The sequence below is a fragment of the Spermophilus citellus genome (genome assembly GCF_964194105.1).
Source record: "Spermophilus citellus genome assembly, chromosome: 2".
In the NCBI taxonomy this organism is placed as follows: Eukaryota; Metazoa; Chordata; class Mammalia; order Rodentia; family Sciuridae; genus Spermophilus; species Spermophilus citellus.
Window position 1 is genome coordinate 155,598,922 of NC_138183.1, and position 14,152 is coordinate 155,613,073.

Sequence of the window (14,152 nt, forward strand, 5' to 3'; positions counted from 1 at the left end):
CTTTTGTTGTTTCTGATTTTAGAGGAAACACTTTGTTTTCCCAAATTTAATATGATGTTAGCTTTGTGTTTATTTTATATAGTGTTTATGATATAGAGGTCACTTCTTTCTATCCCTGTGGTTTTTTTTAGTGTTTCTATGATAAATCACTACTAAATTTTATCACAGGTATTCCCTAAATTTATTGAGATGGCTGATTGTTGTCCTCAATTCTATTTGTGTGGTTAACTATAGTTAATTGATTTGTGTATGTTGAAGCATCCTGGCATACCTATAATGAAACACACTTGATCATGTTATACAATCTTCTTAATATGTTAATATGATTTTCTAAAATTTTATTACGAATTTCTGCATCTATGTTCTTCAGGGATATGGTCCATAGTTTATTGTTGTTGTTTTTTTCCTTCATGTGTCCTTTCTGGTTTTGGTATCAGGGTGATACTGGCTTTCTAGAATGAATTTGGAAACATTCCACCCCTTTCTATTTCATGGAATAATAATTTCAGGGTGATACTGGCTTTCTAGAATGAATTTGGAAACATTCCACCCCTTTCTATTTCATGGAATAATTTGAGGAGCACTAGCACTAGCTCTTCTTTAAAGGTCTGGTAGAATTCAGCTGAGAATCTATCTGGTCCTGGGCTTTGCTTTGTTGCAGGCCTTTTATTACTGCTTCTGTCTCATTACCTGATATCGGTCTTTTTAGATTTTCTACATCTTCTCTTTTTGATTTGACAGGTCATATGTGGTTAGAAATGTATCCACTTCTAGATTTTACCATTTGTTGGAGTATAAGTTTTCAAAATAGTCCCTAGCAATCCTCTGGATTTCTATGGTGTCTGAAATCTTATCTCCTCTTTTTTTTTTTTTTTTTTCAATAACAGGATTTCAGGCACCTTTATTTTGGCCTCTGAAAAATGTTACTTCAAAGAAGTCAACTCCTCCCCAAATCCGCACCATCCTCCAATAGCCAGCAGCCTGTCATTTCTACTGCTCTCAAGAGCCCTGAACACACCCTGCATGCAGGCTGCAGTGGGCCCAGGGCCCAGTTCAGGCAGCACACACTCAGGTTACCCTGCAGAACCTGCTGCTGGCCCCTCCCAAGAGCTGCTGCAGCTGGATGACAATCCTGGTGGCTTTATTACAGAATCTGTTTTCCCCATATAATCTATAAATAAGACAAAATGTTTCTTAATATTATCTATTTGCAATACAAACAAGACTGGTGATATGGGAGACTTAAACTCTACTCTTTTCTGGGTTTGCCTTTATGAAGACCATGGTCACTGCATTTTTGAATGGCAAATGTTATTAACTCTGTCTTTTATAATCAGTAACAAAAATTATCACTCTGAAAGAATTTAGGTAAGAAATAGTTCAAAAACCTGAGCCTACTACCAGTCATTCATCATTTTCTAGCCTAGTGATTGGCACAGACTCAATATCCTCTCTTCTTTTTCAATCAGTAGCTCAAAGAAAGAATAGAATAATTGAGTTTAAAATCCTGCCCTCCCCCTTTGTGTGTATATGTGGTAAACATTGTAGATGAACAACTAGAGGCCTACTGAAGTATTAGAATCTCATGCAAAATTCTAACAAACGAATACCTCATTACATCAGGCTATTCGGGTATTTCCTGTTTTTAAAAATGTTAATGCAGTACAGTGGCAGTGGTTACTTTTCACTGACTTTAGCATCTAATCTCATAGACTAGTCATAAGTTGTGGTAAAATGGAGTTTTGGCAACAAAGTAGTGACAGACACTTCTGAATAAACAACTTCTAGCCATTTGGAAAGTATCGCCAACACATTATTTAGTGTTAGCTCAACAGTCACTTTGTGCTGAAAATGAAAGAATCCAAACTCTACAAATGTTTTACTTCACCAAGTCCAACAATAATTGAAGGATTTACTACTTATCTAATAAAAAATTATACAGCAACTTTTATCAAACAGCAATTACTACAAAAGAATGGCAGGAAAAAAAGGACTTCACAAAAATACACTAAAAAGTTTGACAATTTTATGCAGGAACTGCCAAAATTTTAGTGTTTAATAATTAAGAGCACAACTGATCAAGTTTCAAGATGTGAAGATACCATGTTCCAGAAACTGGGGAGAAAAATCACTCTAAAAACTTATTACATAATGTGTGATAATAATACACTATAATATAAAACCTGTCTACACTTAGTAGTTATTTGCAAAAAGCCATTCAGTCTTCTCTTGGCTTGGAAAAATGGTGTTCCAGATTTCAGGGTAATTAGCAACCTTCAACTCTTTTGTGTGGCAGGTATCTTGTTTTCTCCTTCCAGTTCTTCCACCCGAGCCTGTGTCATGAGGTCTGTGATGTTTTTCTCCAGATCATCAATGTGACTACTCATATCATCAGTTCTTCCAATGATCTGGTCGGACACGGTCTGAAATTTATTTTGCATCTGCTGCAGGAGTGTCTGCACCACCGAGGTGAGGTTGAGGTCCTATACGGTCTTGGGGTCAGTCTTGTCCATCTCTCCGGTTCCCTGCTTGGTGGCAAGGTCTCAGACTGTCACCCACACTCCTTATTTCCTCTTTTGTCTCTAATTTTATTAATTTGGGTTACTCTCTTTATTTTGGTTTTTTTTTTGGTTTTTGTTTTGTTTTTGTTTTTTTGTTTGTTTGTTTTGGTTAGGGGCTTATCAATCTTGTTTATCTTTTCAAAGAATCAACTATTCATTTCCATGATTTCTTTTTTTTTAATTCTCCATTTCATTAATTTCAGCTCCAAAATTAATTATTTATTTTCTTCTATTTTTGTAAATGATGCCTTCTTGATTTCTTAGGGCATGGAAATGCATCAATGAATGGGATGTTTACTTGGTATCTTTATGATTTTCTTGTAGCTGCCCATAACTATAAATTTTTCTCTTAGATAAACACACATTAATAGAGTTTTATTAGACAAAAGTGTCAATAACATACATTGGAGAAAAGATAGCTTCTTCAACAAATGGTACTGGGAAAATCCATATGTAGCAATATGAAATTAAATCCCTCTCTCTCACCCTGCACAAAACTCAACTCAAAGTGGATCAAGTACCTAGGAATTAGCCCATAGAACCTGCACATACAAAAAGAAAATATAGGCCTAACTCTCCATCATTTTAGCTTAGGAACTGAATTCCTCAACAAGAATACTAAAGTATAAGAAGTAAAATCAAGAATCAATAAACGGAATGGAATCAAACTAAGAAGCTTCTTCACAGCAAAGTAAAAAATCAAGAATGTGAACAGAGAGCCTACAGAATGGGAGAAAATCTTTGTCACCTGCACCTCAGAGAATTAATCTCCCATGATACATAAAGAACTCACAAAACGTAACACCAAAAAATAAATAAATAACCCAATCAATAAATGTGCAAAAGAACTGAACAGACACTTCACAAAAGAAATATGATCAGTCAACAAAATAAATGGAAAACTATTCAACATCTCTAGCAATTAGAGAAATGCAAATTAAAACTACACTAAGATTTCATCCCATTCCAAAGGCAAAATGTTCTCTCTGATATGTAGAAGTTAACCCACAATAAGAAGGGGGGTCATACAACTTCATTGGATTAGACAAAGGGAAATGAGAGAAGGGAGGGGGGATGTAAACAGGAAAGACAGTAGTATAAATCAACATTATTTTCTTATATTCATATATGAATACATGAACAGTGTAATTCCACATTGTGTACAACCATAAGAATGGAAAATCATACTCCATGTATGTATAATATGTCAAAAACACTCTACTGTTATGAATATGTAAAAAGGAAAATAGTAGAAAAAACTTTCTCTTAGAACCACCTTCACAGTTATCAAGGGATTCTGATCCATTGTATCTTTCTTCTCATCTAATTTTAAGTATTTTTACATTTTTCCCTTATTTCTTTTTTCACTAATTCATCATTCAAAAGTATATTGTTCAAAATATATGAAAAAAATGTTCAACGTCTCCAGCAAATTAGAGAAATACAAATTAAAACTAAACTGAGACTTCTTCCCACTCCAGTCAAAATGGCAACAATCAAGAATACAAGTAACAATAAATGTTGATCAGGATGTGGGGAAAAAAAGCATGCTCCTGTATTTGGTGGATGAAATGCAAATTGTTGCAACTACTCTAGAAAGCAGTATGAAGATTGCTCTAAACACCTGGAATGGAATCACCATTTGACCCAGTAATCCCATTCTTTAGTATATTCAAAGGACTTAAAATCAGCATAGTTCAGTGACACAGCCACATCTATGATTATAGCAGCTCACTTCACAATAGCTAAGCTATGAAAAAAAACCTGCCCTTCAACAGATGAATGGATAAAGGAAATGTAGTATGTATACACAATGGAATATTACTCAGCCATTAAAAACGAATGATTTTATGATGTTGTGTATATATACTACATTTTATACACCAAGTATAAATAAGAAGAAATTTTTAAAAAAATTGTTAAAGTGTATTGTCCAATCTGCATGTGTTTATATAGTTTCTGTAGCTTCTCTTAGTACTAATTTTTAGTTCATTCAATTATGATCCATAAAATGCAATGAATCATATAAGTTTCTTATATATGCAAAGACTTTTTGTGGCCTAAATTATTATCTATTTTGGAGAAGTTTTCATGAGCAGCTGAGAAAAAAGTGAGTTTAGGTATCATTGGATGAAATATCCTATAGCTGTCCGTTTGGTCCATTTGATTTATAATATATTTTAGGTCTGAAGAGTCTTTACTGAGTTTATATCTATTGGAGAAAGAGGTGTTATTATTCTATTGGGGTCTATCTGCATATTTGAGTGCTTTCTCTCTATTGAAAAGATTTTCAATTGAATTTTTTATTTGATTTATGTATCTTTCATTTCCAAGATTTCTGTTTAGTTCTTTTTCAGTATCTTTATCACAGTATTGAATTTCTCATTTATGTCTATCCTGACTTCATAGATCAGCTATCAGCTGGAGTGGCCTGGAGCAAAAACTGGTTCAAATAATTCTCAGCTTCCCTTTTCACCAGTAAAAGGGAAATATTATCAATTGAAGTTTTGTCTAGATAAACTATATTCATGCACTCCCAGGGTGGGGCTGATAAACTGTTCTAAGTGGGAAGTTCCAGCAGCTCAGGTTTATCTCTGATTAGAACTGTGGGAATTTTGTCAGATGGTATCTGCACTGGAGATATTAGATCAATACAATGCTAGAGACAGAGAGATGCTGATCTCAGGCGTCTCCAGAGAATTCTACTCCCAGGTCAGGATGACCAACCCTCCACAAGTCTCACACTCTTCCCCACCATATCCATGGTAAAGTGGTCACAGAAACCGAAGTTAGATTTTATGCTTTAAGATATTTTTGGGTCTAAGATGTAAAGGTTTCCCTTTTTGTTTCTTACTAAATCCCCAGTGGTAACAAAAGTCACCTGTCCAGCTTACCTGACAAATTAACAGAACCAACTTTCTTTAAAGGTATTTATAGATTATGTTTTGTAACATAAACATTTTCTTGTGGTCTTATCAGCTATCTCAAGTCTCCCCCCAACAACAGGCTGATGAATTAAACTTTTTGCTTCTTCATTTAATGGAGGTCTATGAAACTGTGGTAAATGCTACAACTAAGAAACTGTAGAGCAATGAGAGATTATAAAATGGACATCTGCCTCCCATTTCAGGGTCTTAGAAGGAGGAAGCAAAAAAACTAAGTAAAACTTGAATAAGGAACAACCAACAGGTGGGCAAAGGGGTTGGTGCTGTGGGTTGGTTGGTAAGAGAGAGAAAGTGGTTCAGCAAAGAGGAACAAAGTCTCAGGGGCTAATTGCAGGGGAAAAATAAAATAATGTGTACAGGGGGATTCACTTTTGGTATGATTCTGTCTTGTGTTGTCTTTCCTAGGACTCTCATCATGTCCTCAAATGCAGTGCTTCAGAAAATGCTGCTGGTGTTGATATCTCTTTTAGTCATCGCCTGGATAACGTCTATAATTTCTCAAAACTCCACAAAGGTATGAACAATTTTCTCTTTGGTTTGAAACCTCCACCTGTGACCTCCATCAACTCAGAACCTGTAAATCAGTCCTTCCTCTTCTCTCCCACTCCAACTCTGCTCTCTTCTCTCCTTCTCTACCCCATTTCAGAGGGACATTGTCACCATTTTCTTATTTCTCATTCATCCTCAATCCAATCTAATCGGATTCTACCTTCTACATGCCATAAATGTCCCTTGAGAAGGTCACAATCTTCCATGTCACTAAGTGAGTACTTGTACCAATTAAGTGCATAAGTTTCTTGAATATATAGTTCCAGTTTGCTATTTTTTTATTTTGTCTATGATTTACTTTTCGTGCAAAAGTTATATTTTAGTAATACAGTTTCCCTTGTTGTTTCTGGTAAATTTATTCAGAAGATTTTCCACTACAAGCTTATAAAGGGAGTCTACCCATGCTTTCTTATATTTTTGTTTTGTATAATTTTATTGTTTGTTTTTATACATCTGATTCACTTGATATTTGCTGTGAAACTGTATGTGATATTTACCTAGTTTTGCTTTTCCTTATGGCTATCAAGTTTTTCTATTCCTCTTAGTAAAATTCCATCTACATTCCACTGATTTTAAGTTCAGCCTTTATATCATACTAAATTTCTATGATAAAATCTATTTTCATTCTCCATTCTCTTCCACTGCCTTTTTATCCATATCCCAATTCTACTCTATATACTTAAGAGAAATTTTAGAAGAAAACTTTAATATCTAAAAGGGCTAACACACCACCCTTGATATCTTTTTCCCCATATTTTTATGGCTATTCTTTCTTATTTATCCTTTCAAGTAAATATTCTAATTGACCTGCCTGGTCCAGAAAACATTCAGGGTATTTCTATTTCATTGAATATATAAATTAACTTTACAAGAAACAATAGCTTCAGTCTAACAAAGTAGTTCCCCTTCCAGTTGTTCAATTTGGTTTCTTGAGTTTTCCTCATGTAAATATTGGACACATGTAAAAATGTATAACTTAATATCTTGCTGTCATTTGGCAACCATATACCAGATCGTCTGTTCCATTTGACCCTCTCTCTAGTTTTGTCTGCACATGTGAAAGCTACAATTTTTATACATTAAATGTATTACCTGCCTTTTTGCTCAGTCCTTCTATTGCCTGTAGCCATTCTTACATTTCTACTTTGGGGTTTTCCATAAAAATATCCCATGCATCTGAAAAGAAAGACTATTTTACCTCGTTCTTTCCAATTCCAACAACTTATTTGTTTTCCCTTGTCCAGTCACATTAGCAAATACCTCCAGTCCAACATTAAACTGTAATAGAACATAGGAAGTTTATTTGTCTCATGTCTGATTTGGTGGCAAAGCCTCTACTGATACACTTTAAGTAAATTATTAGTTTTTGCACTAGAGAATAGCTTATGGGTGGAATATGTAAATTTCTTTTTGTTGAGTGTTTTATAACAAATTTGTGCTAAGTGATTTACTCCCGTTACTATTATAAAGCAATTAATAAACTAATACTACTTTTCACCTCGCTCTCTACTGTCCAACCGTTTTTATGGTAGTATTGCATCCATATTCTCAGAGTACACAACCATTGTGTATGTATTTTATTCCTTGTAAGCATCAATTAGAATTATTCCTGTAAGCTAATAGATATTTAGTTCTTACCACAAATATTTATATTAAACTTTCCAGTCATTCTCATTGTTTAAAGTTCAGTCTGATTTTTTTTTTGCATTTTCCATGAGATTAATTTTATTTAAAGAAAGATGCATGTTGTAACACCTAGAGCAACTATTTAAAAAATTAAGATATACAACTAGTAAGTCAAAGAGGTAAAATGGAGTATTAACCAACAATTCAAAAACAGGGAAGGAATGGAGAAGCAGAGAAGCAAAATGGGAATGGGATAAACAGGGACAAGTGACAATTACAACAGAATTAGACCCAAACTCATTGACATTTGTATTTAAAGAGTTTAAAACACTCCAATTAAAAGGTCTAAATTTTAAGAATGGACACAAAATAAGACACCCAGTTACAGATTCTTAGCAAGAAAATTGTTATATATATAGACAAGATAGGTTCATAATAAGAGGAATTAAAATATATATCATAAAAACCTGAAGGGTGGAAAATATGGTGTGGCTATACTAGTCACCAGAATGTACTTTTAAATTTTTACCCATATATTTATACTATTTACTATTATTCTTTTCTTCCTCAATTTCCATGTTTTTCATCTGGGATATTTTGCCTTCCCCCAGAAGAATTCTCTTTAGCATATGTTTTTAGTGCAGTTCTTACTGGAGATAGGTTTTTCTGTGTTTATATGAAAATATCCTTCTTTTCTTTTCTTTTTTAATTTGTTCTAAGGGCAAAGGGGAGAATAGAGGGGGCTTGGGGATGGGAAATATAGTGGAATGAGACAGACATCATTACCCTAGGTGCATGTATGATTGCACAAATGGTGTGACCTTACTTCATATACAACCAGAGAGGTGAAAATTTGTGCCCCATTTGTGTACAGTGAGTCAAAAAGCATTTTGCTGTCATGTACAGTTGATTAAAGTTCAGTCTTATTTAAAGGGTTCTTTAGAAGGATTCAGAACAAATAATCTCCTATTACTACCATGTTCAAAAAAATTAGTGATTTTTATCAGAGGTCATTTGTCTTCTTTTAAAATTCCTGCCTCGTATTCCTTTCTTTGCATTCCTTAAATATTTTACTTCAGTGAATTTTAGCTAAAAACATTAATGTTAATATGTAAAAAATAGATTTAAGAAAAAACACAATAATAATAAAATGTTATGCTACACACGGAAAAATTTACCAAAAAAACACCATACATTAGGATGAACCTAGCTAAATACCCACATTCAAAAATGAAAACATTAGAGTTACATGCTAAATTTGATATGTCACAGCCCTAGTAAATAATTTATTATGCCTATTTCAGAAACTTATAAATCAAACACTCTAAAATTAGTAAATATCTATAACATCAGAACAAAATAAAGAAACATAAACTTGATCTTGCAAAAAACATTAGAAAGGAAGTAGTATAAATAGTAAACTAAAAGATATATTTTTAATTTAGATATTGTTTTGTTCTGTTGTAAAATTCATTTCTTTTAAAATGGTTCTTCCATCTTGCTGATATTTCTTATCTTTCCCTTCATTACCTCATTTAGCATGATTATAATACATGTTCCAACCCCCTTGTCTGATCATTCTAACATCTTTTTTCAGTGTTTGTTTCCATCAATCGTCTCATCCTATGAGAAATATTATATGTTTCCAGTTTCCTTCTATGCTGAGTAATTTTTAATTGTATACTAGAATTGTAACTGTTATGTTGTAGGGACTCTGGATCCTGTTTTACTCCTCAGGATTGTACTGGCATTTTTTAAGTGGCCAACGATTAACTTGATTCAACTTCAACTGCAAACTATCTCATCTGTGATTAAAAGTAATTAAAATATTCACTGAGTTAATGAGTTATTTATATGATCCAAGTTGACATTAGATTTTTTTATGGTATACCATGTAAAGATGAAGAAAATTTTTGTGGAATCTTGGTTTAAATTTCACTGGAGTTTGGACATTTAGCATATGTCCATTACTCTTTGGCTGTGGATCTCTCCTGAGTTGCAGGGGCACAGGAGCCAATTCCTTAGTTGCTATGAAACTCCCACCAGCAGCTTCTGGTTTGTCAGCTCAGGATACTTACAGTATTATAAATTCTCTGTGTCTATTGTATGCAGTAGTTCAGAATGCAGGCTCTAAAGAGCCCCTGTGTTTCCTGTGGGGATCACCTTGTACCTGGTCCCCTTTCCTGGATCTTTTCACAGTAGTGAAGATCCTGATAGTTCACTGTGAGTGCAGGAACTCTGGTTGTGGATTTTCCACAGGTGATCTGTGGTGTAGAATTATTCTGGCTGACACCACTCTCTGAGGTGTTCCAGTGAAGGGTCTCTAGTGGTTTCCCTGGTCTCCACTTTCCACTACCACAGGCTATGAATGTGGGTGTTAATTCTGATATCCTCTGGATTCCACAGCGGTCTATGGTGATATCTCCTTCTCACCTCTAATTTTAGTGATTTGGGTCTTTTCTGCCATTCTTTTCCCTACTTAGGCTAAGAGTTTATCAACCTTATTTATCTCTTCAAAGAATTAGCTCTTAGTTCATTGATCCTGGCTATTTTTTTAATTTTCAATTTCATTAATTTCAGCTTTCATCTTAATTATTTTCTGTCTTCTACTGAGTTTGGAGTTAGTTCTTCTTCTAAGGCCTTGGGGTGGTGCTTAAGCTTATTTATTTTATTTTTCAATGTAGGCACTACGGTAAAAATTTTCATCTTAGAAATGCTTTTGTACTGTCTCAGACATTTTGATATGTTATATCTCTTGTCTCATTCATTTCTAAAAATTTCTTGACTTCTTCTCTTGTCTCTTCTTTAATCCATTCTTCATTTAAAAGCATATAACCAGGCTATCCCACTTCTCACTATATTAAAGATTTAAAGTCAGCATACTATAAGAAGGAAGCCACATTAGTATTTTAGTACCATTAACAATAGCCAGACTATGGAACCAACTCAGGTGCCCTTCTATGGATGAATGGTTAAAGCAAATGTGGTATATATACACAATAGAGCAATATTCAACCATAAAAAATGAAATTATGTTATGCTGGTAAATGAATAAACTGGAGACTATAATACTAAGTGAAACAACTCAGACCCAGAAAGTCAAAGGTGGAATGTTTCCTCTGATATGCAGAAGCTACTCTAAAAGGGGGCAGGGGTACATAAGAGAGAGACAGAAAATAAACCATGAGGAGGATTCTGTCAAAATAAAAGGTCAGGGGAGCAGAAGTAGGGGATTGGGAGAGTGGGTAAAGAAATGGGATAAGTAAAAAACAGAGGAATAAAACTAAACTAAATTTCCAATGTACATATATGAATATACTACAGTGAAACTCATAATTATATATATCCACAAGACACTAATATTAACGAGGAGGAGGAGTGGGGAGGGAGAAGTGGGGAGGGAGGAGTGGGGAGGGCAAGGGTAAGTACTGATTACTAATTTGGAGCAAATTATATCCCATGCATTAATGTCAAAATGAATCCTTTTATGTAAAAATTATGTACCAATAAAAAAATCAGGAAAAAAGAGTATTGTTCAATGTCCATGTGCTTATATTGTTTGTTACTTTTCTTCCTTTTGATTTCTATCTAGTTTCATTCCATTATGATCTGATAGGATGCAGAGGGGTAATATCGATTTTTTTTATATTTGCTAAGATTTACTTTGTGACCTAGAATACAGTCTATTTTGGAAATAGTTCCATGAATTTCTGAAAAGTTAAATTTAGCTGTTTTGGGGTAAAATATTCTGTAGATGACTTTTAGATCCACTTGATTTATAGTACCATTTAGGTTGGAAACATCTTTATTGATTTTATGTTGTGATGACCTATTGGTGATAATGATGTGTTAAAATCACCTAATATTATTGTGTTGGTATCTGAGATTTAATGTCATGGAGTATTTTTTATGAAATTAGGTGTGTTAACATTTAGGGCATAAATATTTACTATCATTATATCTTCTTCTTCCCTTTAAGACGATGTAACAAACTTCCTTGTCTTCTCTTATCAGTTTGTGCTGAAATATCCTTTAAAAACATCTACTCCTGCTTGTTTTTAGGGTCTGTCTGCATGGAATATTTTTTCCATCCTTTTGCCTTCAGCCTGTGGGTGTCTTTGCCTATAAGACAAATCTCTTATAAGCAGCATACGGTTGGATCTTGTGTTTTGATCCATTCTTCTAACCTGTGTCTTTCTTTTTTTTTTAAACAGGGTTACATTTTAATTCCTGAATTTTACAGTTCAGCATTAATATCACCACATGTATACAAATGATGTAAAACAAGTACAGTGGTATTTTTAATACAAAATAAACATCTGTTTTATGGAAAAACTATACTTCATATCTGCACAGATTGCCCATCTTTTCCAAACAATAGCCAAAATTAAAATTAACTACAAAACCTCCGAAACAGAGGAAACTGCTTCAGTTTAAGCTATTCAAGGAAAAAATAGACCCATTAATACATTACAAAGGTGATCTAAAGACAGTAGCTAGAATTACTATTTTTAGATTATTTTTTCCCAATGCATTAAATTGTAGTTTGGGGACATTTTTCTCATCTCAGCATGATCTCAGAACATAGATGAGCAAACTAACATTAAAATACTTACAATTAACTGCTATTCTAAAAATAAAACATTGTAATTGTTTGCCTCAATTTGTTATTTTAAATTCCTTTACATACATTGGATGTGCTTTTAGTCTTTTAAAAAAGCAGTGTTTGTATTACATACACCCTTGTCTGCTTGTGGAAAAGTCTCCTGTACTGCATGTGACTTGACATTTAACTCCTTGGATCAAAATGGCTTCTAGATATTAAATAGTATAATTCAGCACTGTTTTTTTAAATTAGTTTTATAAATTATGCTTTAATACTTGCCTGCAGCTCTGAAGATAAACACTTTTTACTAACAAAGCAGAAAGGGACTTCAGAATTTATCTTCTACAAAGGATTATACTGGTAGGTTGATGAAAAACATTCTGTTCTGTCCATTCCCAAGATTCTGGAGAGGATCATTATGGAATACTAACAAACTGTTTTCTTGGCTGCTATCATCTCAAAAGTGCTGATTTTAAAATTATATTAACAAAACTATCCATTTTGAATGCAGCTTATTTTTGTCAAAATACATACTGAAAATTCTTGGTGTAGAAAATATAATGGGTGCTGTAATACAGAGTGTATTTCCCTCCAACTACTCAAAAGGTTGAATTTCTGTGAAGTCTTCAAAGAAATTGTCCCAAAATCTTGACTTTTACTTCTTTTTTGTATAGTTCTATTTGTTTTCCATAATTTTTTTAAGAGGCAACTGATTAAAACAACAAAATGGCCAGGACCATTATACAAGTAATGTTATTGGGTTTGCAACTGAAGCATTGTAATGTTTTTCTAGACTGGATACCCCCCAGAGCAACCTTGCATTATTTTACCAACCTTTTCCTTCCCTCAAACCTGAGACTTTCCTTGCTGAGAAACTATAATCCAGATTCTGGTAACTGGCCTTTTTTTTTTACTTAAATTTTTTTTTTCCTTTTTTACAGCCTGAAAAGGCAAACCCCTTAATTACTAGCAAGCAATCAAGTTCCTGGGAATCCTGGGGTTTTTTTTGTTTTTGTTTTTTGTTTTTTGTTTTAAACAGAGTTAAACTCTCCTAGATGATATACTGAGGATCTTCTGCTACTCCTTGTATATTTATAAGTTCAAATGAGAAAGCTTTCTAATTCAGATTTTTCCAATCATTGAACAGTTGCAGCATTTTAGTAAGAAGACCACACGTTGGGAGTCCCCCAGTAAATATTTTATGAGCCAAGACAAGGTCTTTTCCTGGGGGATGATTTTTCTTCTTCATCTTCCTCTTCATCATCTGGATAATCCACTAATCCAACCAAACTTCCCTACGTGGCTGTTACTGACGTAGTCAAGTTTGTAGTTTTGGAAGAAGACCCATTAGAACTTGCTGGTCTTGTCTGAGCCACTACAGATTTATTGTTTGTACTGTTTGTTCCATTAGCAGCACTGGCAGAGTGGGAGAAAGTAAATTTGAAGCCACCAGAAGATGCACTTATCTTATACCTATTATATCTTATCTTATATCTATTTGATATATAAATCACACACACACACACACACACACACACACACACACACACACTCTCATGGAGAGAGAATTTGAAGACCATGTGCATGAGTGAAAACTTTTACTCCCTTTACTGCATTTATCAATTTTAGCATAAAGTGTTTCTCATTATACAAGTTAAAAATATTTGTACTCTCAAATAAAAATTCCTCAGCCTGTGACTTTAGGAGGTGTGCTAAATAGAAAAATATTTTAATCATGATTATATTGTTATTAGCATTTTATATGCTGTATAGTTATTTTCTTTTTTTAAAGAGAGAGAAAGAGAGAGAGAATTTTTTAATATTTATTTTTTAGTTCTCGGCAGACACAACGTCTTTGTTTGTAT

General features: G+C 33.7%; 1 protein-coding gene and 1 pseudogene across 2 annotated transcripts in view; one reads left to right on the forward strand and one right to left on the reverse strand.

Moving 5' to 3' along the window:
- The window catches only part of LOC308642258 (NXPE family member 4-like), a gene marked incomplete at both ends in the record, with an annotated part of 362,659 nt that overhangs the window by 290,914 nt on the left and 57,593 nt on the right, over positions 1–14,152 (forward strand). The gene's annotated exons all lie outside the window — the stretch shown is intronic.
- LOC308631474 (heat shock factor-binding protein 1-like) lies at positions 1,645–2,513 on the reverse strand (annotated as a pseudogene). Its single transcript has one exon. The product of its transcript is annotated as a heat shock factor-binding protein 1-like (transcript).